This window comes from Triturus cristatus, chromosome 7 (assembly GCF_964204655.1).
Source record: "Triturus cristatus chromosome 7, aTriCri1.1, whole genome shotgun sequence".
Lineage (NCBI taxonomy): Eukaryota > Metazoa > Chordata > Amphibia > Caudata > Salamandridae > Triturus > Triturus cristatus.
The window spans coordinates 537734152-537760383 of record NC_140590.1 but is presented as its reverse complement, the minus strand read 5'-3'; positions in this window follow the sequence as shown (position 1 = coordinate 537760383).

The window sequence follows — 26232 nt, the reverse complement described above, 5'->3', positions numbered from 1 at the left end:
TGCCTTGGACTTGATGCCACCCAAGTGGTTCATATACCAACTTGAGGAGTACATTACAGCTGACCCTGCCTTTGGTCCAGCATTTGATGGCAAAGGAGCCCGCTAACAGCTCCAGGCAATTGATGTGGAGAAGTTGTTCGTCTGCGGACCACTTTTCTCCTGTACAAGAGTCCCTGCAGCGAGCCCCCCAGCCGGATTTACTGGCATCCGACTCTATAACCAAGTCTGTCGCTGAGCCAAAAAGAGCTCTCCCGTTCCAAGCCTCCATATGGTCTAACCACCACCGCATTTATAGCTTCACCTCCTTAGTGAGGAGGACCTGCTCTGCATACTGTAGGCCCTTCCTCAGGTGAGAAGCTTTAAGGTGTTGGAGGGCCCTGTAGTGGAGAGGCCCCAAAAGATTGCCTGAATAGAGGACGGCATGAGCCCCACTATCCTGGCAACCTGTCGGAGAGAAGTAGTAGGCCTGTCAAGGATTCTCCTGAGCTCTTGTCGGATCTTTGAGATATTTATGGCTGGTAAACTGAAGGTCTTGTTGACTGAGTCTATGACGAAACCGAGAAAGGTTGTGTGTTTTCTGGTGTAAGGAGGGACTTCTTTTAGTTGATAACGAACCCCAGGCCTTGAAGCAAGGCCACTGCCATCTGCAATTGTTCTGCCAGCAGCATCGGAGACTGGGCTAAGAGGAGCAGGTCGTTGAGGTAAATGATGAGGCGGAACCTGCGAGCTCAGAGGTATTCCACCACTGGCTTGAAGACCTTAGTAAAGCACCAAGGCGCGGAGGAAAGCCTGAAAGGTAGAGTAGCGAACTCGTAAACCTGACTCTTCCACAGAAACTGAAGAAATCAGCGGTGAGGGGGGAAAATCGAGACTGCCAAATACACGTCCTTCAAGTCTAAACGCACTATCCAATCGTCTGGGCACAGGAGGTCGCGCAGCAGGTGGCTTCCCTCCATTTTGAAATTGCGGTAGACCAACCAGCTGTTGAACTCCTTTAAGTTCATGACTGGGCATTGACCCCCATCTGCCTTGTCCACCAGAAAAAGGTTGCTTAGGAAACCCCGAGGGTGAAGGGAGGTGCGGGTTATCGCCCCCTTGCGTAGTAGGTCGGTCATGGGCGGACCTCCTGAACCGTGCGCCCTAAGAATTCTATACGAAATCCCCGGATGGTTTGGAGAACCCAAGAATCTGAGGTAATAGCGTCCCAATTGGGCGCAAAAAGCGCCAGCCTGCCCCCTACGTGCAACTGGGGGGAAAGGCAGAGTCTTACCTGATTGGGCCTGGAAGTGGCCTCTGGCGTTGCCTCTGGAGCCTCCACCCCTGTAGTTCCTCCGTGATTGGAAGAATTCTCCCTGCTTGGGTTGGTCCTGCGCCTTCTTGAAGTTCCTGGTAGAGGCTTGGCAGTAAAAGCGGCCGGCCGAGTGCCCCCCGCCACTACCGGCCCCAACGAAAACCTTCGGGTGGAAGACCCGCTTAATGGAGGCCTGCACCTTGTCCAGGGTGGTAAATGTGGCCACAACTTTACTCAAATCCTTGACAAACGGCTCCCCGAAGCGCCCCCCTTGAGCCACCGCGCCTGCCTCTGAGGTCCGCAAGTTTGGGGTCAAGCTTTAACAGTAGGCAGCGACGCCTCTCCGTGGAAAGGGCGCAATATGCATTGTCAAGAAATACTATGGCACGCTGAGCCCAGCCTGACACGGACTCCGGAGAGAGAGGGATATTGGAGGCCTGAGCCTCCTCAGCAAGGTCTAGGATCTTACTAAGTGGGCCACAGGCGTCCAGGACTTTATCCTGGCATGCCCTCCAGGACCTATATATACCTTTCTTAGGGTCACAAATGTACTTTTGCAGAAAGGTGGCCCCTGGTCTGATCTTCACTGATATATGGGAAGGTCCCTTGACCTGGAAGGGTTCACCAAGTACACTCTCTCCACTGACGGAGGACTACTGGACGATAATTCCTGTTTCAGGGATTTGTAGTGATATTAGTGTGGCCAGACAGTGTGTATTTTTTTTATGTCTTTATTGCATTTTTGAAACACAAACCACATATCGACAGGCTTATACATATTTCTCAGCACACTATTACATAATCCTGGCGCACATTAGTCATATCACTTGCCCAAAAGGACCCCACTATTACAGTATATATAGTTTGCCTGCATATCGATAGTCAACAAAAAGCAAAAACAAACAAAAAGAGAACATATTTAAGTGACCTGATAAATAACAAGCAAGCCCCACGTATCTTTTGGCTAGAAATACCTGGAGGACAACTCCAGAACTCACTGATTGGTGAGAGCAATCTATAGACTAAGTTGGTAACGGCCATCAGTGGGTCTGGTGGCTTGTTCCTCCCGGATTTTCAAGTGGAAGCTAGTCTCTGCCAAGGTGATGGTTATTCTCTTGCAGTCATTCTCCGGCTAGGGGGATTATGTTTTTCATCGTGTTCATATTCACTAAAGCCTCATATAGTTTTTTGCCTTAACCCACACTATATGTGTCCCACACCATCCCAATCATCCCTCCACCAGCCTTCCTCGGTCCAGTGTGAGCATTTCAGATTTGACTAGTGCCTATTTATGCAGGTGTTTTAACCACTGTCTAGCGTCCGGTGCGGACACAGTTTTCCATGCCAGCAAATGGTCAAACACTCTTCTTTCAAGATTGGGTTGAAATTATCTGTTCAATGGATAGGGCTACTGGTGTGCTGGTCCTCACAAAGAAGTTAATATACTCCACAGCTATTTTGGATGTCCAACTGCGATGATTTTGCCGTACTCATGGCAAGTAATCAGGGTTGTCATGCTAATAGGATGTCGTAATGTAAGTGACGGTTTTGTCTCGTACTTGTTCGTCACTGTCTTTAGCTTTTTGTATTGTACCTGGTTGTGATTGCCTTTAGCTTTCTCTTTGTATTGATGATGGCTCTGTGTTATGATGTGGCACACTGTCTCTTCTTTCGGCCATACACAGTGGGTTTCCGACAGCTTTTGAATGCGCTCCTTCACAGGGCCTTCAACTTCAAGAGCCGTATGTGGGCTGGAGCTGAGCGTTGACTCCGCACGTGCCAACTTCGAACTGCTTCTTATCGAATTAGGTGGACGTGGCGTGCACAAGCACTTTGCTGTAGTGTTGTAAACTCACAGGGAGAGCAGTCTGATTTCTTCAAAGCACAGATCTCCTACTCATCGCAGTTGTAACTGCCCTCCCCTGCCCAAGAGCATACAAGTGAATACGCCACACATAGAGCTCTGGATTATTTGTCTTTATTCTTCAGCATACGATCACACATTGCAACTCTGATTACATCATATCCGTTAATAACCACACCTTAACACCTCCCAGCATGTTATGTAATTCTTCAGTTGAGTCTGCCCAGAACCGCAAGGGTCCTAGCGCACATAGTCTCACAACACTACAGGTGGCAGCAGGTAAGCAGTGATTCCTTTCTTCCCCAGGTGTGCGAGGAGGGTTTAAAGGGTAGGTCCAAGGCGGGTTGGAATTTTGTTCTTGTGTAAGTTCCAGCTCTTGTGACGGCGGCAGTCATCCTAGGTGTGAATAATTACAAATGTTACATCCACCCAAATCTAAATCCCTGTTATATTTTTCTTACCCGCTTTTTTCTCCATAAGAAGAAGCTTCTACTGGTTCCACCACCTGCTGCAACTTGTCTTCTTTGACTCCTTGGAATTCTTTGTCATAACGTTTTTGCCTCCTGGAGCAGCTTGTCCCTGGGAATTCCTCACTGGAAACTTCGACCATTAAAATCCTTTCAGAGTAAACAGAGACAATTCACCAGCAGACTCCTGCATTGAAAATGTATGGTAATGCACGCATGGACTGCGCTATTAAGTGACTTTCCTACTTAATGTCCTGGGAATCCTACTAGTCTTCTTTTTCTGTACTTTCACCCTGAAAACACCTAATGGACAAGACAAAAGCTAAGTTAATTTGTGAGAAGAATGTAAAATGTTGCAATGAAAACAGTTTAAATTATTTTTGGACTATTCAGTGCATAGCTACCGGAAGTGTTTTGGACACACACATTTTTTGTACTATCTAAAAAGGAGAAACCACAGAAGGTTTTTTTATCGAGTAAAAGTAATTGCTGGGTATAAATATAGTACAATCACAGTATGCAGAAGACCGGTAACACACGGGGAAATACCATCAAGGGGTGTTTCGGATGGTGGGAGGCAGCAACTGAAGGTATTCAAGAAATGGTTATTTCATTTTTGTTTTCTGTTTAGAACGAACTACTGGCACCGCTCAATCCTGAAGTTAAGGATTTTGCCTCCCTAGTGGAAAATAGTGAAAATTCAGTAAGATCGGGGTGACTTGGTTATCAGTGGGACACGCATGAACCCTCCCATACCACTACTGAGGAGGAACAGCCTGATGGTATAGGAGAGGGGTGTATGCAGAGAGTGACCTGGTTGTCCAGAGGATCTCTCTTTCTCTCGAATTTCCCTTTCATCAGGGGACTGACCCAGTCCAGTCTCCAGAGTGCACAACTAAGTTTGGACTGGGGCAGTCTTTGGGACGAGTTGGGAACCATCTTCTTTGACTTCACCTCACTCCTACAGGATCACACAACCTATCAGGTTAGAGCTCAGTCCTTAGAACCAGTTCCACCTGAACCGTCTTCAGCTGGAGGTCGTTCTAGAGAAACAAGCCATGCCCCAAAAAAGGAAGTAGAATGTACTCAGTTACTTTCTTGTTCAAAACAAAGGACCCAAACAAGAAAAGCAATTAACGGATGCAGAGATATTCAGGAAGGTTGACCTCAAACAAAACAAACCCTCAATTCCATTGAAGGGATTAGATATGTGCCATATAACTTCAGGATACACATTTAAACATTGTGATTGTGGAGAAAAGTTGTAAATTCCTCAGGTTCGAGGTTGATCAGGAGGTGATCATTTTTATTATGATCTTCTATTTGGCTTAGTAGTGAGTAAATGAATAAAATATTTTTATATAGTGCATGATTTTACCCCATATGCCATCCAAACACTAGAGTAGTCTGTACTTAAATACAAAATACGATAACTTAAGATGGTAATGTCTTGTTGAAAAAGCCATGTTTTAAGAGCCTTTTAAAATATCAGACGGTCTACCATGGCTTTTAGATCTTCTGCTAGAGTTCCAGAGCTTAGGTGACAGATGATAGAAGGATCTGTTTTCCACTCTACATTTCTTAACTTTAAGAGCCACAAATAGATTTTAAGAACTGGAATGTAGCTGTCTCTCCTGGAAACCTTTTTCGAGATGTATACTTGTCTCATTGTGTACAATTTATTATGTAAAGAATAACACTTTAAATAGCAATGCACTTATACACTGGGACCAGTGTAAAGAGTCCAGATGTACCTTTTGGATGAACACATAGAATGTTAAGAATCAGGCGAGCAGCCACATTCTGCACCACTTGCAAGCAGTGGATCAGTTCGTTCCAGAGGCCCAGACAAAGTGTATTATGGTAGTCAAGGCAGGATCACATTGTATGCAATACAAACTGACAAGAAGTGGTAGAAAGCAGAATAAATATTTTTCATAAGACGTTTGTGAATACTGGCTGCCACAACTTAGATAATGTTGTTAAAAAATGAAAGGTTATTGGGTAACTTTCTCTGCATAGGGAGCAGCCCGAGTTCCTCAGCCCACCATTGTAGGGACCATATTGGGGTTTGATTATCAACCCACAAAATTTTAGACATTTCACAATTTAATTTCAAATAGTTTTTATTCATCCAGCTGGTCACTCTACACATTCATTTAAAGATTTGCTGTTTGATGGTATGGATGTTTTCTGAGATAGACACAATGATCGGAGTATGATTTGCATAATAGATAATTTCAAATACAAACAACTGTACTAGTGCTTTCAGTTGAGAAATGTGATTGTTAAATAGTGTTGGGCTGAGTGATGACCCTGCGGCACTCTGCAATTGAGTGAAAAAGGGGGAGATGGATAGGCTGTACAGGATACAACTTGCTGCCGTGGTGGAAATAAAGGCTTGTATCCATTTAAACCTTGATCCACATATCCCAAATCAGTCAAACTGGATAGGAGCACGGAGTGAGACACATGTTGAACGCAGCGGGTAGATCCAATATTACCAACCTCCTTTATCTGCCTGAATGTTCAGAAGGGATGTTATGGTGCAGACTTGATCTCCTTCAGATGTTTCAGGGCCAGATCTTACACCCTAGCCTTCAATCTTTGGCGTTTGCTGCTTGGCTCAGGAACAGATCCGTTATGGGCCTTCTAAATTTCCCACAATACAGTGGCAAATCATATGTCTATCTAGATGGGCATCCTACAAACAGTGAAAGAGATTCTACATCTACTGCATACAGAGGAATCTCGTTCCCACTAAATACTAAGAAGTGGTTATTTCATATCAAGTTTATTTGACCACATCAGGGGATGCAGTTTTTTTAGATTTTGGTACCCCTTGTAGTTGTTAGTGTGGAAAATGTGTTTCCTCCAATCAAAAGATCTCCTCCTCTCTGAGCATTAAAGTCCTCTAAAATTAAGGCACTTGAGGAGAAAGATCACTTCATATGCTGCTTCAACTTGTATGAGAATACCCCTGTCTTTAGTTGGCAGCACAAGCCCTGTATGTCCCTCTTAATTACTGGGGTACAAGATTATCAATTAGTATGAGTTCACTACTCATTCAAGCTTTTTTCTGTTATTTCATTAATTTTATAAGATCTTTAATGTCGGGGCTCTTTACCTTTAGCCCCCATCACCAGTGAGGGATGGAAAATGAGAAACACAGATTGGATGCATAGTTTTTTAAACCACTTACTCTGTTTACCCGCCTCCGATTTAAATTGTATTGCCCATCTAAAGCTTGGCTTACTATATCTAGAGGATTTGCTTCTGGTTAGTCCTCTGCTCCTTTGGTTTTCTATCTGGTCAAAAGAGGAGACCAGTTTTACTAAATCAATAATTTTAGATTGCCTAACTTTGGACAATGTATTTTACATTCTGTGGTTGGTGCACATAAAGTCTTCCTTCAGCACTTAATGTAATCTGTCAATGTGGGATGACCCCTCTATGGTTTTGTCACTCACCAAGAAATTGATTAAAGTCATCCCTTTTAGGCAAAGGGCAGAATGCTGAATGGGTTCTGGGATGATGAAACCGACAGTTGGCATGCATATGTTTCTTTGGAGGAGGGTTACCAATACTACTTCAACTGGCTTTGGACATCGGTAAGTTATGTGCCAGTATTGGACTATTGAACATATGCGTTATCTAGAACAACGCACCTGAGCCCCACCCTGCTTTATGGAAATGTTTTTTTTTTTTTTAATAATGTCTTATGTACTTTATGGTTGTTTTTAACTTGCTGAATAAAGTTTTAACCTGAGCTGCATAGCTGATGGTGGAGGTATTGTTCTCAGAAAGTCCTTAGCAGGAGATTATAGTAGCAAATGTATTGGAGACCTTAGATCCTTAATAAATTACCCTTTATGATCGACACCTTGCAGGAAGTACACTATCGCCACTCTCCATACATTTGAGGCTATTGGTTGGGGGCATTGGTGTGGCTCACTTTAAAAGATGCCCCCCTGACAATTTTGAACTTCCCATGCTGGTAAGTCTAGGTAAATCTTAGAAATCTGCCTGACTTTTGAGAATAGTAAGCAATAAGGTGTGGTGTGAGAGGTCCTTCTGTGTAATGGAGGTCTCCAGGATAGTAGCCCCAGTCTGTTATCCAGCATCCGTCACCCCAAATGGTGATAACAGCATTAAGCCTACTCACTACTAAGCGCATCTCACAGAAGACCCACCCAGCCAAAGTTTTATCGATCTCTCGATTCTGTCACCACTAGACCTCATGTTTTTTGGGCTCCATTGTCCAGTTTCAAATGTAGAACAATATACACGGGTGGTACACCGGTGAGCTCTCCGCAGTTAAAGGCTGCTTTGTTGTGACTTGCTTTCTGAGTACTGGCACGGAGACATATCCAAATATGTATATGTTCTCCAGGGTTCCAGCCTGATAGAGCCATCATGCCAGGTCAGAGTTATACGTTATTACAACCATCTAAGTTCATAGGGCATAGAGATATTTAGCAAGTCCCAAATAACAACCATTATCATCCGGAACTAGAACTCCGAAACTCAAGTAATGTCTGGCTTCTTGGCTGTGAATGTTGCAGGAAGGAGAATATTTGGTTAGAGACGCTGATCATAGTATCTCAAAACCAAGATCAATAGGCGAAGGCTTGGTTCATCTACGTAGTGCAGCCATTCAGGAACCAAATCTGAACGTTTCTTTTAGTAACTGCAAAATAAGTGAGTGTTCCAAGGAACAACCTATCAGGCTCCTCTCGTGCCTTGTGTTTCCTCTTTCCTTTTTTTGGTCTGATCTTTAATGCAGTTTTAGCTGTTTCAAAAGACTATTGTTTGTTTTAAAAAGTATAAAAGCATAAAATGCATTAATATTGAAGCTTTTGGTCAGGGGTCATAAACCAGTGGTCTGTTAAATTTTCGTTCACATTTTACTACCACTCACCACTGTGGACAACAGTGGCCAGTGTGTCAGCCCACTACAGCGATTGGCTCGCATTACACAATAAGTAACATCATTTTGCTTGTGCACAATGTGCCCATCTGTCACAAAAATAGTACCTTTCCGTTTTGTTTTAAAGTTTGTTTTGCCATTTTACTATGTGTCTGTTTGGCTTGTGTTTTTTACTATTGTGAGGCCCCAATGGCTCCATGGACATTACTACTGAGCCTCGCTGCCGAAGGCAGTATGCCTTATCCTACACGGGAACTGCTGATGGCTAATATCTTGAAATGGGCTTTGGCAATCTATCTTAAGAATAAAGAATTCCAAACGCCATTCAAAGATGGCCTCCATTTGCATGTATGTGCAGGCATCTTTAAATGTTGTTTTGTAATATTTTATAATAAAAATCATTACAAGAAAGACACTTTTGCAGATGCATGGGCAGCCACATAATAATGAATTATGTTATACTTTGATAAAATCAATTCAGAGATGGCTGCCCCTGTACCCACATGCATGCGTACACATAGGCAGCCATCTTGGCCTGTCAAAGCATACCAAAAACGTTCAAAGATACTCGCTTGTGCATGCACATGCTCAGGCAACCATCTGAAATTGTTTATGGCATTTATTATTTTTTATTATTCCAACATTGCAGATGCGTTGCTTTTGAAATGTGTCAGCCATCTTCGAGTGTTAAAGAATTATAATATGTCAAAGCAAACAAACAGTGGCAAAGCCAATAGCTCTATGGCTTTAATGGGCCAGATATTAAATGAGAGACGTTTTAACTAAGCCAATATTTGTTTTCATTGTTTTGCTTTATCACATCTTCTTGCGTTTCTCTCTTTTATTGCCTTTCTCACTTCTTTCCTCTCTTTCTTTCCTCTTTCATCCTTTCACCTTTTTCCTTTGTATTTTTATTATTTGCTTTTCTGGAAATTTTCTCTCTCTTTATATGAACAGTCTTGATATCTTTCAATCCTCTCCACCCCTGCCTCGCACCATTCTTCCTGGAGTGCTATTTCCATATTGTTTCTATGGTGATACTGGACAATAGTTTGTAAAATACAACATTAACATATGAAAGCCGCTTTCCAAGTGCAGAAACGGGGAGATTTTTCATCACACCGACTCCAAAAAAATGTAATATCATCAAACTCAGTATGTTCTGAGATGTCCAAATCCTGATACAAATTAAATTATCAAGGACAAGAGCAGCAGCAGTGCTTGTTTCCTTTTCAAACATAACAGATGATACAAAGGCAGCAATTGTGCCTGCGTCCATAACTAATAAAGCACATGTACCGTCAAAGTTGGCAGGAGTGCAAGCTTCTCAAAAAACAGTTGCACCATAAGCAGTAGTGTACATTTCCTTAAAACACAAAGAAAAGTACAACATTGGGCAATACACAATGCGTTCTTCAAATATTTAGTTGTGACAACAATATAAGCTTCATCACACACAGCGCAGACAGTTGTAGCACATTAGCACAAATGTACCAATTGTAAAAGCGCACCCTTCCATTTCAAATTGAACAGGTAGAGCAAAAAAAGGCTCCCATTGCACCTTTTCTTCATACACAGTACAGATATAGCATAGGCTGCAACAGTGTCTTATAAATAACAGATTCTACAGAGAGATCTCTCTAGACTGATTCTAGGGTAAGTGAAGGGGATTTCTGCATTCTGACTGGTAGGTCCTGGGCATTCGACAATACATGACTAGAGCTAGAGAGGAATTATTCAGAGTAACTGAGGGGCTTATTTACCGGCGCCATGCGACGCCAGTACGTCACTTTTTCCCATATTAAAAGTGACACACAGGCAGCTCAAGGGGCTTGTAAATAATCCCCCTCAGGGGTATCCTTCCACATCGCTAAGGAGCTTCTTCTGTGCTACTTCTGGGGTATTTCTATGGGGTCTTTTTCTTTGCCAAGCCCAGAATGACTTGAGTATATGAGTATAGTGGAAATATTCATAGGGATACAATCTGCTCAGGCAGCTGAGTAGAAAGAAGTTTGTGTAGCTCAACCGGCTCGGCATCTCTGTGAGGTCTTCTCCCTTCCAAGCCCAGCATAGCTTCCAGATAACTCTAGAGTTGGCCTTGGCCCCTTCACGGTCAATGGGCTAGATCCATTGGGGACCCAAGAGCTGGATGACCTGGAACTAGGCTAGTTTAGCCACTAGTGTAGTCAACACCCCTTCCTCGCAAGATGAGGCACAAAGAGTGAAGAGAAACCACTGGCCCTCTAACTGCTGAGCTTTGGGGATAGATGATGCTTTAAGAGTCACCACAATAGGGCATCTAACCCAGGTTTCTCCATTTGTCACTGTTTTTCCGCCTCGCTCTCCCTTCTTTTTCCCCCTTTTGTTTTTGTTCTCTCTGTTGCTCTGGATCAAAGTTTGTTGAGGAAAAGTAAGTGATGGCCCCCAAGACTGAGTGCTAGTGGGCATCACCTGAAACCGTTGGCTCAAATTAAGCACTAGCTGTACAGTACTTACTAGCAAGGGGGAGAAGCGTCTCGTCCTTTGTTGAAGGAGAGGAGTATTATGTCACATGTGTGAGTGTGTGTGTGTGTGTGTGTGTGTGAGTGAGAGAGATGCACAGCATGAGCTAATGCATGTCTTGCTCCCAAGTGTTCATGTTAACGCACTTCCTTGAGGTTTGTGTTGCGGTATGGAAAGTGCAACTGGTATATTTCATTCAATGCAATACAGATGGGATACTGGTTGTGCAAATACCATTTAGCCAGAAGAGAGCCAAGAACCCGACACTAAGGATGAGAAATAAATTGCATTTGTGTTCTAGCGGGTTTGCACAAGACTGCGCAAACCGGAGAGACACCATTGCAGAGAAAATGTCCTACTCTGGAGCAAGCCACTGCTTTACCCATCCACTCCGAGGCTAATACAGGACCCGCCTAGCAGGGACCCAAACCAGAAGAACAGAGAGAAGTCAAGAAGAACCATGCACTCGTGTGGTACCACATGCTGCTCGGGCCACCTAACCAATTTTTACAGGAGCAGAAGTCTGACCACCTCTTGTCACTTGACATGAAAGATTTGAGAATCCGATCCATTGGCATAATGCAAAATGGTGGGTCCCCTGCAGAATATGAGGCCCCCGAGCCTCCCATATCTCACAGATATCCATTGGTCTTGGGAAAATGGGGCCACTTTGAAGGGGATGGAGGTCTCCTGCACCGCTGGGGCTGCTAAGTTACGCTTCTGTGTACAGAGGAGCAGCCACTTCCTTGAACTTCCGGAAAAGAGGTGCCAATATAAGGGCAATGAAGAGGAAACAAAGATGAGTGCCTTTTCTTCTTGAATATCTCAGCAAATCTGCCTATGCCAGAGATAAAAACGGAGCTTACGATTTGTGTACTAAGAGTTATCAAGCTATTGGTGTGAAGCCACTCACTGTCATCCTGATCCTAGCCATGTTGAAAACTCGATCATTCCATCAACGGATATAGAGAATAGATCACCGAGTCCTAGACTTTCGAGTCAGAAAGGGAGAGATGGGGAACATAAAGCTGTTGATTGACCAAACTGTGCACCAGCCATGTTTGATAACCAGAAAAAATCAGATTAGATCCATTCCTGAAAAGGGAACTAAAAATAGAGGAGCTGAGCAGCATGCATGGAAGACACATTGTTGCCAGCTGTGGGGGAGGCGATGTGTATTGCTCAGTAGAGCTGACAGCGAAGTCGGTGAGTTTGAGCTGAAAAGAACAGACCATGCATGATATTTACGGGGATTCTGTGTGTCAATTGCCCTAGAATGGGTTTTCGATAAGTTAAGAGCAGAGTCATCCCATATGAGTGAGACTCTTGGACAGCAGCTGCTGGCTGAAGGAGACCCCGCGTCTCTAGGCCACCCTGGCGAGTTCAGAAATGCTTCCATCATCAAATATAGGGTCAGACACCAGAGCCAAACCAAATGTATGCAGCGTGCTTGCACTAAAGGGCTGAACAGAGTGGTGATGGAAAATAAAACAGAAGTACAGCTCACAGAAGACGGAGTAGAAGAGAAGCGGCATCCAGACTGAAAAACAAATTTCCTGAGAAGGAGATCCGTGCCTCAAAGACTCACATCAAAACACCCGAGAAGAAATGCCCTTTCTCTTCTGTTGCGGTTTGCGGGGCAGACAGTTTCATTTATTCACCACCACGGCTCAACCTGAAAATTGTAATCCTTTTACCCAGTTTGGTATTGGACCCTTTCAAGAAGATGAGTGATCCAGATTCTGCGTGTCGGGAGTCTGGCCACCGCAACAAATAAGAGAAGCCATAATAGATGTTGTGCCATACTCTACCTTTCTTTTTAGTCATTTATTGTTTTTCCTGTCTGTTGACGGAGTGAGAGCTATAAGGACTATTTGGGAAACAGTTCGAAATTAAAAGTGAGAAAGACCAAAAGTGAAAAAACAGCACATTTTTAAAAGTTAGAGAAAAAAAGACAAATTGAAGAAGATTGAAAAAGGATAAATAGGAGTTACAGTAAGAACAGGAGTATGCTTTAGGGTAATGCAGAGGTTTGGGTTAGAGAAAGGTTAAGGTGAGGGATGAAATCTGATAAAGACATCTAGCCGCAGACTCCTTATCTTAGAATATCCCAGGCGTCAGGCTGGATCTAGAAGACTTTTGCTCAAGCAATACCCTTGCGCACTGGTAGGTGGCATCAGTCGGCTCCGCGTGGCGTTGTCTGTGCTGGAAATGACACCTGTGCCACCTATTTAGGTGCGACCTCGGCGCCCTGATGTCGGTTCTTTCCTTTCTGTGCCAGCTAGCCCAGATCCATGAAGAGATCTACCCTCTGTCACTATTTGACAGGCTTTTTTCAACATTTTGTGAAAAATGTTTGGTGTGTAGGTTTTTTCTCGATGTTGAAGAAGACTACTGGATTCAAACTGTGCGCAGCCTGCAATAGCTCCATGTCAGTGATGGATCCACACTTAGCTTGTCTCTGGTGCCTGGTGAGTGACTACAACTCAAAGTCGTGCTCTGACTGCCAGGCCATTGTTCTGAAGGGTTTGAGGAAGCGGTCCCTAAAGCTTCTTGTGGCCCAGCGTTCGACTCCACACTGTTCGCCCCGTAGGTCTCGGTCCCGGTCAACGGGGAGGTCCTGGCACCGCTCTCACAGTCCTAAGTCTTCGTCCTCCTACTTAAAGGCATCGAGTCGGTCAGGTAAGAGGCATAATAAGCACAATAAGTCGAAGAGTGCTTCGACGTCCCACGTCTGTTGGCCAGTGTGATGGAGGAGCCTCGACGCCCTAGGCCTTGTTCTGCAGTATCTGAATCTGGGTCGGCTTAACGCTTCCTGCCTTTCCAGGAGCCGCAGCAACCCCTTCCTAGTTAAAAGACTTCTAGGATGTCATGTGCCTCATTTTGGGCGACCCGACCCTCCCGGCATGCCTTCGGGTCCCAGAGGATCAGAAGGGGCTCCATCAGGTTCCACGCCAGCGGCTCTGGCGCTGATGCCACCCAATGCATCCGGTGGTGGATCCAGAGCAGCACGGTCCTTCCCCTGCGACCTTCCATGGCTCCGGCCCCCGCGCCGAGACTCCCGACTCCCCCTGGCGCCACCAGCCCCATTTTCATCCCCGACGACCAGGAGCTAGATTGCTGCCTATCAACGCCGATTCCAGCAACGATGGCACCCTTGGGTCCTAGGTCGATTCTTCAGCCGTCTTTTGAGGGACTAGGAATGGGGGATGATTGGGAAGGGTTGCTGGACCCTTTACAAGACCAGCCCTAGCATGTAATGGACTGGTATGAGGAATTGGATGAGGCCAGTGGCCTGGATACCTCCTCAGATTCTGGCCTGCTTTCTCCCCCAACCGTGGCTATGGAGAAGGGAGCTTCATATGCTATGGTGGTGAGAAGGGCAGCCGAGGTCCTGGACCTTCAGCTCCCTTCAGTGGAAGTCAAGAGGAACATCTTGACAGAGGTCCTGCAGCTGGGTGTCTCCTCCCAGGAACCCCTCCTACCTTTGAACCATGCCTTGACCGATGTCCTTCTAGGAACCTGATCCAAGCCCAGCACGGGGACCCCTGTGAGTAGGACAGCTGCCCACCATCATCTCCTTGCTCTGAGCAACCCAAAATTCCTTACCAACCACCCTACCCCACAAGTTTGGTGGTCCAGACCTCTGCCTCACAGAGTGCGTTTTCCTCTGCACCCCTGGACAGGGAATCCAAGGGTCTGGATAGTTGGGGGCAAGAAGATCTTTTTCTTACGCTAGCCTTCCATTACGGTTGATGAACACTGCATGCCTGTTTGGCCGCTATGCCCACTTCTTGTGGGAAACTGTTGTGCAAGTTCCGCCACAGGTCCGGTAGAAGACCCAGGCCCTTCTCTACCAAGCGTATCAGAGTGGAGAGATGTGGCAAAGTTCACTATTTGTTGTGGTCTTGACGCCACTGACTCGCTTGGCAGAATAATGTCATTGACGGTGGCCGTTCGACGCCACACCTGACTCAGAACCTCTGGCTTTTCTGGGGATTTCCAAGGCAGACATGGTTTTTGTGGCGCTTTAAGGACTCACGACTACGTGCAATTCTTTGGGCCTCTCAGTATCCACTCCACCCCTCATTGTCTGCTTTTTGACCCTTTCGTGGCCACGGAAGGGGCTTTCAGCTGCGCCAGCCATATCCCACCCACTAGAAGGCGCATGTTTAGCAACCTCTGCGCGTCCGTGGGCGCTGCTCCTTTCGACTCTGTGGGTCAGGCAGCCCAAGGTCCAGTCAGTCCACTCCTTCCCCTGCAGCCTCTAAAACTTCCTAGTCTGGCCCTTCAAGATCATGAGCGGCTGGTTGGTGGTAGGATCAACCATCATCTCCACCACTGGCAAAATATGACATCAGACAAGTGGGTTCTTCAGGTACTCTGAAGAGGCTAATCACTCCCCTTTGAGACTACCTCTCCCTCCATGCCTCCAACTTATGACCAGCCGATGGAGGACCACCTGAACTTGCTTCAGGAGGAAGTCAGGACTCTCTTGGCCGAGTGAGCCATAGAGAGAGTTCCGGCACCAGATTTAGGCTATGGTTGCTATTTCCGCTACTTCCAGGTCCCAAAAAAGGACAAGGGCCTTTGTCCTATTCTAGATCTGTGAGCCCTCAACTACCTCAAAAATAAAAGTTCAAAATGCTCACTCTGGTTCAGTTCTAATCTGCCCTAGACCTTGGAGACTGGATGGTGGCGTTGGACTTGCAGGAGACATATTTTCACATTCCCGTCCTGCCTGCCCATCGGCGCTACTTGCGGTTCAAGGAAGGCCACAAGCACTCTCAGTTCACAGTGCTCCCGTTTGTCCTTACCAGCGACCCTCGGGAGTTCTCCAAGCTGATGGCGGGGGTTGCAGCTCATCCGTGCAGATCATGGGTGCCAGTCTCCCCCTACTCGACGACTGGCTGTTAAAGGCAAGCTCACCCCATTCTGCCCTTTCCCACCTCCAGACTACGGCAAATTTGCTGCTTTTGCGGGGGGTGTACTATCAACGTGCCAAAGTAACACCTGACTCTCTCTCAGACGCTCCTTTTCATTGGGGCTGTTCTGGAAACATTGCACTTATGGGCCTATTCTCCAGAATGGCGAGTCCAGGATATTCAGGCTATGATGCCGATGCTTCATCCTCTAAACTGGATATCGGTGAGAATGACTCTGAGGCTGCTGTGCCTCATGGCCTCCTGCCTCATGCATCCTGCTGGTGACACATGCCAGATGCCATATGCGGGCTGTGCAGTGGGACCTGACGGTCCAGTGGACGCAGTCCAGATCTTGAAGGGGACTGCACGTGATCTACAGTGGTGGCTGATCAACTGTGATTGGGTCAGAGACAGGTCCCTCTTCTTTGCCCAACCAGATTACACAGTATTGACAGATGGGGTGGCCATCTGGGAGAGGTGGAGATCAGAGGACTTTGGTCTCCGGTGTAATGTGGAATCCACATCAACTTGCTGAAGCGCTGAGCGATTCTCTTGGCATTGAAAGCTTTTCTCCCTTCCATTAAGGAAAGGCGGGTGCAGGTGTTAACCGACAACATCACAGCCATGTAGTAGTGCAACAAATAGGGCGGGTTGGGGTCCTTTGTCAGGAAGCCCTGCATCTCTGGGCACGGCTAGAACAGCAGGGCATATCCCTGGTGGTTCAACACCTGGCAGGTTCTCTGAAAGCCAAGGCAGACAAACTCAGCTATCGATACCTAGCGGATCACAAATGGCGTCTCGATCCGGAGGTGGCTCAAAGTCTCTTTCAGAAGTGGGGAGAGCCTTTATTAGATCTATTCACCCCCGCCGAGAATGTGCAATGTCAGCAATTTAGCACGCTGCAGTTTCAAAAGGCAGCACTCGCTTGGCGACGCTTTTCGTCTTGAGTGGAGCTCAGGCCACCTGTACGCCTTTCTGCCATTACCACTCCTGCCCAGAGTGCTCAAGAAGATCAGGAGCGACCAGCCCAGGTCATTCTTGTGGCTCCGGACTGGACATGGAGAGTCTGGTATCCCGAGCTTCTCCAACTGAACATCAATCCTCCAATCAGACTGCCCCTTCGGGAGTATCTTCTGTTACAGCGGCAGGGGAAGAGATTGAGCGGCAGTAGTCAACCTTCCTCCCAAAGTCTGTGATATGAATTTAGCATCCAGGTGTCCCTCTACAAAGACTGTGTATGCCTGCCGGTGGCAGGAATTTGTAATAAATGTAGGCTTTCCTGTTTACAGTCTCTATTTTTGGTAAATTCTGGTGGGGTTTTTTCAGTGTTTTCAAGTGATGTCAATACCTTAAAAAACAGTGGTTATCATTGGTTAAACCTTTTCGCACAATTATAAACAACTGAAACAGTGTTTTCCCGGTGTTTATGGAACGTTTTGCTTTTATTATTGCTTGTTTTCTACACTGATAATGCAGGGTATGTAGACAGTGTACCGATAGTGTATATGAGGTCCAAATAGATTTTTGCAAATCAAACTTACTGTAGTACACCATACAGTACTTCTTCAGTGAGTCTTTGGTCGTGTGCACTCGCTTTTTCCTTCCCATGTCAACTTATTTCTGTGAAAATGCCCTCTCAACATTGGCATTTGAGACCGGCAATGCCAAAACAGCCAGTATATAATTTGCTAACTCTGGCCACTGATATAGCTTTCCATGCCTATACTGGTGTACTTGAAGATTGCAATTCTCTGGGCAGGGTCTGCAGCCTTTGCGTTGAACTGGGCGCTTATGCCCCCCGAGTTATTGAACTGCTCAAAAATGAAGCAGCACTTTTGAAACTACAGAGAAAATTCCCCTTTACGGAAGAGATCTAGAAATTGTACAGTGTACCACAGTGAGGTTTCATTGACTTCAAATGCCATGGTTGGTGAAGGGACATTTCTATGCATCATTGTAAGCCATTTCTCATACATTGAAAAATAAAAGTTCCTGAATTGCTCTTCAACATTGCTTTGTTTACCAAGCGGCAAGCACTCTAACATGGAACATGTTGCAGTGCCAAAGTCACTAAAGGTGTCCCCAGCCTACTCTCAAGATGTTTCACATCTACACCAATTATGCTGAACACTTGGCAGACAAGGGTGTTTTCAGACTCAATTTTTTTATTATGTCCAGTATAGCAGTTATGTTTTCCTGTAAAAATCCAAGAATTCAGTAGAGTGTACTATTTTCACTTCACTATCAATTTGCGACCAAAGATCCTCACATTTCTTGCCTTTGGCATCATCACTCAGCAAAACTTTTGTTAGCGGTTGCCACATGGGTAGTATAGCATTCACAGCCCCTTGGACTGACAACCGTCAACTAAGTGACACAGTTGGGAGGACTCTTTCTTTGATGCCACACAAAGCACAAAATGAGAAATATTTGTGTTTTAGTTCCCGCACATAACCAAACTGTGCACCAGAATGGACTAAAAAGGCAATAGTATTCTTCATTAACTCTAAAGATTGTAAAGATGCTTTCAGCATACCATCTAACAAGTGGAAAGTATCTCTTACAGGTAAAGCACTTCAGCTCAGGTATCGATTATGACAGGTCATCAAACAACTTTTTCATATATGTAGCTGAATCACTGCAAATACAAACAGTATCACTCCAATATTTGTTGAACTTAGAAATAACTTTTTTTGTAGCAGCATTCCAAGTGACACTGAGTTCCATGTTCCATCCTGGCATGATTTCACCACTATCCCACATGCTTGGCGATAGCACTCTTTTCACATATACTTGTCACTATAGCTTGCATTGAATGTTTAAAGCCTGAGGTGTTGGCAATTCACAAACTATCAATACTAACTCACTAGAAACTGTGGGACAATGTATCCAGGGTTTTTACCCATTCTCTGTGGGTAAATGTGATGGCACATACTGGGAAAGATTCTTATGAAACCAGCCATTTTACCTATCAGTGAAAGAATAAAACACAGCCAAAATATCTAATATGATATTTATATTTCCTGATTCTTTACAGTTTATAAAACAATTATACAAGACCTAAAACTTGCTTCTAAACCCTGCATCTTTGAACCAAAGACAACAAAACTGCAAAAAGCAAAAGGAAGAAGAAACAATATTTTAGTGACATCTGTTGGGTAAATAATCTTCCAACGCTCCTCAGAGCGACGCAAAGCAAACAGACTCCAGCAGCCCCAAAACACAGGAAATGTATTTGCACCTTCTTTTATTGGCATGCCAAGGCAGAAGGCAGACGCAGTGTCACGTCTTGGAACAAGCTTCTTCTGCCCCACATAGATATTCAGGGGAGCATATATAGGGCAGAAAGTGCTGTCATCAGTAAAATCTTTAGATGTGGACAAGGCCAAATACGGTTGTATATATATACAAATAGAATTGTCAAGACATAGAGCAAAATAAGGACACAAGGGAACAGAAAGCAAGTTTAAGCCAAACCTACAAGAATTGGAGGCTTTTGACAGCTGTTAACCCAGGAGGTGTCAGAGAGGGCAATAAAAGGTCCTTGGGTCAGGCTGAAATAGATTTGTAAAGGAGGGGGGATTTTAGGAGCACAGAGCAAGCAGTTTGGTCAGGGACCGACATAGTTAGGTCAGTGGGTCTGAGAGAGTGTGGGGGAGAATTTGAGATTGATTCACTTATTTGGGGGTTATGAACCCGAAACCGGTCCTAGGATGCTTGTTTCCGGTCCAGGAAAGACATGGCTTGGCAGTTCGGGCTGGACTGGTCCCATGAAGCACAGGGTCAGACTGATTTGCTTATGGCCATGTCTGAACTGGGGTGTTGGAGTGAGCTGAAGAATGATGATGGATTAAACGCAGATCAGTTGACTGGGGGTGAGTGTTTGATTTGCTCAAACGCTCCGTCCATCATCCCCTTTGGTATCGCTTTGTTCGCCCTAAGTTGGCAGGGTATGCCCAGACGTGGGTCCCTTGCTCACTTTGCCACTGGATTCAAGATAGCCTGGCTAATGAGGGTTATGAATCCGAAACCGGTCCAAGGATGCTTGTTTCCGGTCCAGGGAAGACATGGCTTGGCAGTTCGGGCTGGACTGTTCTCATGAGGCACAGGGTCAGACTGATTTGCATATGGCCATGTCTGAACTGGGGTGGTGGAGTGAGCTAAAGAATGATGATGGATTAAACCCAAATCAGTTGACTGGGGGGGAGTGTTTGATTTGCTCAAACGCTCCGTCCATCATCCTCTTTGGTATCGCTTTGTTCGCCCTAAGTTGTCAGGGTATTCCCAGACGTGGGTCCCTTGCTCACTTTGCCACTGGATTCAAGATAGCCTGGCTGGTGAGTGTTATGAACCCGAAACCGGTCCCAGGATGCTTGTTTCCGGTCCAGGGAAGACATGGCTTGGCAGTTCGGGCTGGACTGTTCCCATGAGGCACAGAGTCAGACTGATTTGCATATGGCCATGTCTGAACGGAGGTGGTGGAGTAAGCTAAAGAATGATGATGGATTAAACCCAGATCAGTTGACTGGGGGTGAGTGTTTGATTTGCTCAAACGCTCTGTCCATCATCCCCTTTGGTATCGCTTTGTTCGCCCTAAGTTGGCAGGGTGTGCCCAGACGTGGGTCCCTTGCTCACTTTGCCACTGGATTCAAGATAGCCAAGCTGATGAGGGTTATGAACACGAAACCGGTCCCAGGATGCTTGTTTCCTGGCCAGGGAAGAGATGGCTTGGCAGTTCTGGCTGGACTGTTCCCATGAGGCACAGGGTCAGACTGATTTGCATATGGCCATGTCTGAACTGGGGTGGTGGAGTGAGCTAAAGAATGATGATGGATTAAACCCAGATCAGTTGACTAGGGGTGAGTGTTTGATTTGCTCAAATGCTCCGTCCATCATCCCCTTTGGTATCGCTTTGTTCGCCCTAAGTTGGAAGGGTATGCCCAGACGTTGGTCCCTTGCTCACTTTGCCACTGGATTCAAGATAGCATGGCTGATGAGGGTTATGAACCCGAAACCGGTCCCAGGATGCTTGTTTCCGGTCCAGGGAAGACATGGCTTGGCAGGTCGGGCTGGACTGTTCCCATGAGGCACTGGGTCAGACTGATTTGCATATGGCCATGTCTGAACTGGGGTGGTGGAGTGAGCTAAAGAATGATGATGGATTAAACCCAGATCAGTTGACTGGGGTGAGTGTTGTATTTGCTCAAACGCTCCATCCATCATCCCCTTTGGTATCGCTTTGATCGCCCTAAATTGGCAGGGTATGCCCAGACGTGGGTCCCTTGCTCACTTTGCCACTGAATTCAAGATAGCCTGGCTGATGAGGGTTATTATCCCGAAACCGGTCCCAGGATGCTTGTTTCCGGTTCAGGGAAGACATGGCTTGGAAGATCGAGCTGAACTGTTCGCATGAGGCACAGGGTCAGACTGATTTACATATGGCCATGTCTGAACTGGGGTGGTGGAGTGAGCTAAAGAATGATGATGGATTAAACCCAGATCAGTTGACTGGGGTAAGTGTTTGATTTGCTCAAATGCTCCGTCCTTCATCCCCCTTGGTATCGCTTTGTTCACCCTAAGTTGGCAGGGTATGCCCAGACGTGGGTCTCTTGCTCACTTTGCCACTGGATTCAAGATAGCCTGGCTGATGAGGGTTATGAACCCGAAACCGGTCCCAGGATGCTTGTTTCCGGTCCAGGGAAGACATGGCTTGGCAGTTCGGGCTGGACTGTTCCCATGAGGCACAGGGTCAGACTGATTTGCATATGGCCATGTCTGAACTGGGGTGGTGGAGTGAGCTAAAGAATGATGATGGATTAAACTCAGATCAGTTGACTGTGGGTGAGTGTTTGATATGCTCAAACGCTCCGTCCATCATCCACTTTGGTATCGCTTTGTTCGCCCTAAGTTGTCAGGGTATGCCCATACGTGGGTCCCTTGCTCACTTTGCCACTGGATTCAAGATGGCCTGGCTGATGAGGGTTATGAACCCGAAACCGGTCCCAGGATGCTTGTTTCCGGTCCAAGGAAGTCATGGCTTGGCAGTTCGGGCTGGACTGTTCCCATGAGGCACAGGGTCAGATTGATTTGCATATGGCCATGTCTGAACTGGGGTGGTAGAGTGAGCTAAAGAATGATGATGGATTAAACCCAGATCAGTTGACTGGGGGTGAGTGTTTGATTTGCTCAAACGCTCCATCCATCATCCCCTTTGGTATCTCTTTGTTCGCCGTAAGTTGGAAGGATATGCCCAGACGTGGGTCCCTTGCTAACTTTGCCACTGGATTCAAGATAGCCTGGCTGATGAGGGTTATGAACCCGAAACCGGTCCCAGGATGCTTGTTTCCGGTCCAGGGAAGACATGGCTTGGCAGTTTGGGCTGGACTGTTCCCATGAGGAACAGGATCAGACTGATTTGCATATGGCCATGTCTGAACTGGGGTGGTGGAGTGAGCTAAAGAATGATGATGGATTAAACCCAGATCAGTTGACTGGGGTGAGTGTTGTATTTGCTCAAACGCTCTGTCCATCATCTCCTTTGGTATCGCTTTGTTCGCCTTAAGTTGTCAGGGTATGCCCAGACGTGGGTCCCTTGCTCACTTTGCCACTGGATTTAAGATAGCCTGGCTGATGAGGGTTATGAACCCGAAACCGGTCCAGGATGCTTGTTTCCGGTCCAGGCAAGACATGGCTTGGCAGTTCGGGCTGGACTGTTCCCATGAGCCACAGGGTCAGACTGATTTGCATATGGCCATGTCTGAACTGGGGTGGTGGAGTGAGCTAAAGAATGATGATGGATTAAACTCAGATCAGTTGACTGGGGGTGAGTGTTTGATTTGCTCAAACGCTCCGTCCATCATCAACTTTGGTATCGCTTTGTTCGCCCTAAGTTGGAAGGATATGCCCAGACGTGGGTCCCTTGCTAACTTTGCCACTGGATTCAAGATAGCCTGGCTGATGAGGGTTATGAACCCGAAACCGGTCCCAGGATGCTTGTTTCCGGTCCAGGGAAGACATGGCTTGGCAGTTCGGGCTGGACTGTTCCCATGAGGAACAGGATCAGACTGATTTGCATATGGCCATGTCTGAACTGGGGTGGTGGAGTGAGCTAAAGAATGATATTGGATTAAACCCAGATCAGTTGACTGGGGTGAGTGTTGTATTTGCTCAAACGCTCCATCCATCATCCCCTTTGGTATCACTTTGTTCGCCTTAAGTTGTCAGGGTATGCCCAGACGTGGGTCCCTTGCTAACTTTGCCACTGGATTCAAGATAGCCTGGCTGATGAGGGTTATGAACCCGAAACCGGTCCAGGATGCTTGTTTCCGGTCCAGGCAAGACATGGCTTGGCAGTTCGGGCTGGACTGTTCCCATGAGCCACAGGGTCAGACTGATTTGCATATGGCCATGTCTGAACTGGGGTGGTGGAGTGAGCTAAAGAATGATGATGGATTAAACTCAGATCAGTTGACTGGGGGTGAGTGTTTGATTTGCTCAAACGCTCCGTCCATCATCCCCTTTGGTATCGCTTTGTTCGCCCTAAGTTGGCAGGGTGTGCCCAGACGTGGGTCCCTTGCTCACTTTGCCACTGGATTCAAGATAGCCAAGCTGATGAGGGTTATGAACACGAAACCGGTCCCAGGATGCTTGTTTCCTGGCCAGGGAAGAGATGGCTTGGCAGTTCAGGCTGGACTGTTCACATGAGGCACAGGGTCAGACTGATTTGCATATGGCCATGTCTGAAGTGGGGTGGTGGAGTGAGCTAAAGAATGATGATGGATTAAACCCAGATTAGTTGACTGGGGGTGAGTGTTTGATTTGCTCAAACGCTCCGTCCATCATCCCCTTTGGTATCGCTTTGTTCGCCCTAAGTTGGAAGGGTATGCCCAGACGTGGGTCCCTTGCTCACCTTGCCACTGGATTCAAGATAGCCTGGCTGATGAGGGTTATGAACCCGAAACCGGTCCCAGGATGCTTGTTTCCGGTTCAGGCAAGACATGGCTTGGCAGTTCGGGCTGGACTGTTCTCATGAGGCACAGGGTCAGACTGATTTGCATATGGCCATGTCTGAACTGGGGTGGTGGAGTGAGCTAAAGAATGATGATGGATTAAACCCAGATCAGTTGACTGTGGTGAGTGTTTGATTTGCTCAAATTCTCCGTCCATCATCCCCCTTGGTATCGCTTTGTTCACCCTAAGTTGGCAGGGTATGCCCAGACGTGGGTCTCTTGCTCACTTTGCCACTGGATTCAAGATAGCCTGGCTGATGAGGGTTATGAACCCGAAACCGGTCCCAGGATGCTTGTTTCCGGTCCAGGGAAGACATGGCTTGGCAGTTCGGGCTGGACTGTTCCCATGAGGCACAGGGTCAGACTGATTTGCATATGGCCATGTCTGAACTGGGGTGGTGGAGTGAGCTAAAGAATGATGATGGATTAAACTCAGATCAGTTGACTGGGGGTGAGTGTTTGATATGCTCAAACGCTCCGTCCATCATCCACTTTGGTATCGCTTTGTGCGCCCTAAGTTGTCAGGGTATGCCCATACGTGGGTCCCTTGCTCACTTTGCCACTGGATTCATGATGGCCTGGCTGATGAGGGTTATGAACCCAAAACCGGTCCCAGGATGCTTGTTTCCGGTCCAAGGAAGACATGGCTTGGCAGTTCGGGCTGGACTGTTCCCATGAGGCACAGGGTCAGACTGATTTGCATATGGCCATGTCTGAACTGGGGTGGTGGAGTGAGCTAAAGAATGATGATGGATTAAACCCAGATCAGTTGACTGGGGGTGAGTGTTTGATTTGCTCAAACGCTCCATCCATCATCCCCTTTGGTATGGCTTTGTTCGCCCTAAGTTGGCAGGGTGTGCCCAGACGTGAGTCCCTTGCTCACTTTGCCTCTGGATTCAAGATAGCCTGGCTGAGGAGGGTTATGAACACGAAACCGGTCCCAGGATGCTTGTTTCCGGTCCAGGGAAGACATGGCTTGGCAGTTCGGGCTGGACTGTTCCCATGAGGCACAGGGTCAGACTGATTTGCATATGGCCATGTCTGAACTGGGGTGGTGGAGTGAGCTAAAGAATGTTGATGGAATAAACCCAGATCAGTTGACTAGGGTGAGTGTTGTATTTGCTCAAACGCTCCGTCCATCATCCCCTTTGGTATCGCTTTGTTCGCCTTAAGTTGGCAGGGTATGCCCAGACATGGGTCCCTTGCTCACTTTGCCACTGGATTCAAGATAGCCTGGTTGATGAGGGTTATGAACCTGAAACCGGTCCCAGGATGCTTGTTTCCGGTCCAGGCAAGACATGGCTTGGCAGTTCGGGCTGGACTGTTCCCATGAGCCACAGGGTCAGACTGATTTGCATATGGCCATGTCTGAACTGGGGTGGTGGAGTGAGCTAAAGAATGATGATGGATTAAACTCAGATCAGTTGACTGGGGGTGAGTGTTTGATTTGCTCAAACGCTCCGTCCATCATCCCCTTTGGTATCGCTTTGATCTTAAATGGTTGCACATTTGGTTCAGTGTAGGAGATGCGTGCCAGACGTTTTTAGAGAAGAAATTAAACTTATAGGTTTTGTAAGAAATGAGAATACCAGAAAAGATTAAACGGTTTGTATTTATATTCACAGGGATGTATATAGTTATGTAAGCAAAGTGCAGTTCCTGGATAGTTTCTAGAGTGTGAATGAGACACCTGTTACAAATGTAAATAGTGGGAGGAATTTCTCATGCAGAGGCTTGAGGGGAGGGGAGGTCTCTCGACTTATGGAAATGCGGGTATATATCATGCATGGTAAATGTCTGCATTCGTGAATCCAAACGCTAAGTCATCTAAAGGACTGGCATAGGTTTGAAGGGATGAAAGTGTAGTGCTACTTGTGGGGTCCCCTCTTAGGATGTTTAATAACAATCTTGCTTTGTGCTGCCCACACATCATCCCTACAAACCCTTTACCTCACCAACCATCTCAGAGGTTGTAGGGGATAGACATGACACTTTTGGGAGAATTGATTCGGGTTACCTCTTGCAACATTTAAGGCATGCACTTGTGAGGTGCTTAGAAGGTGAGGAGAAACATTTGCATAGTGAGTAAGTGAGCAAAGTTCTAAGAGCCACCATTATAGGGCTTCGAGCATATTGGGTGAGTTGAGGGTACCAGTTGAAGTCCTAGTCTTGAGCCAGTGGGTAGAGCCTTCTGGCATAGCTGCAAGCCTTTCACTTTCCAATCAGGAATAGCGGGCATAGCCT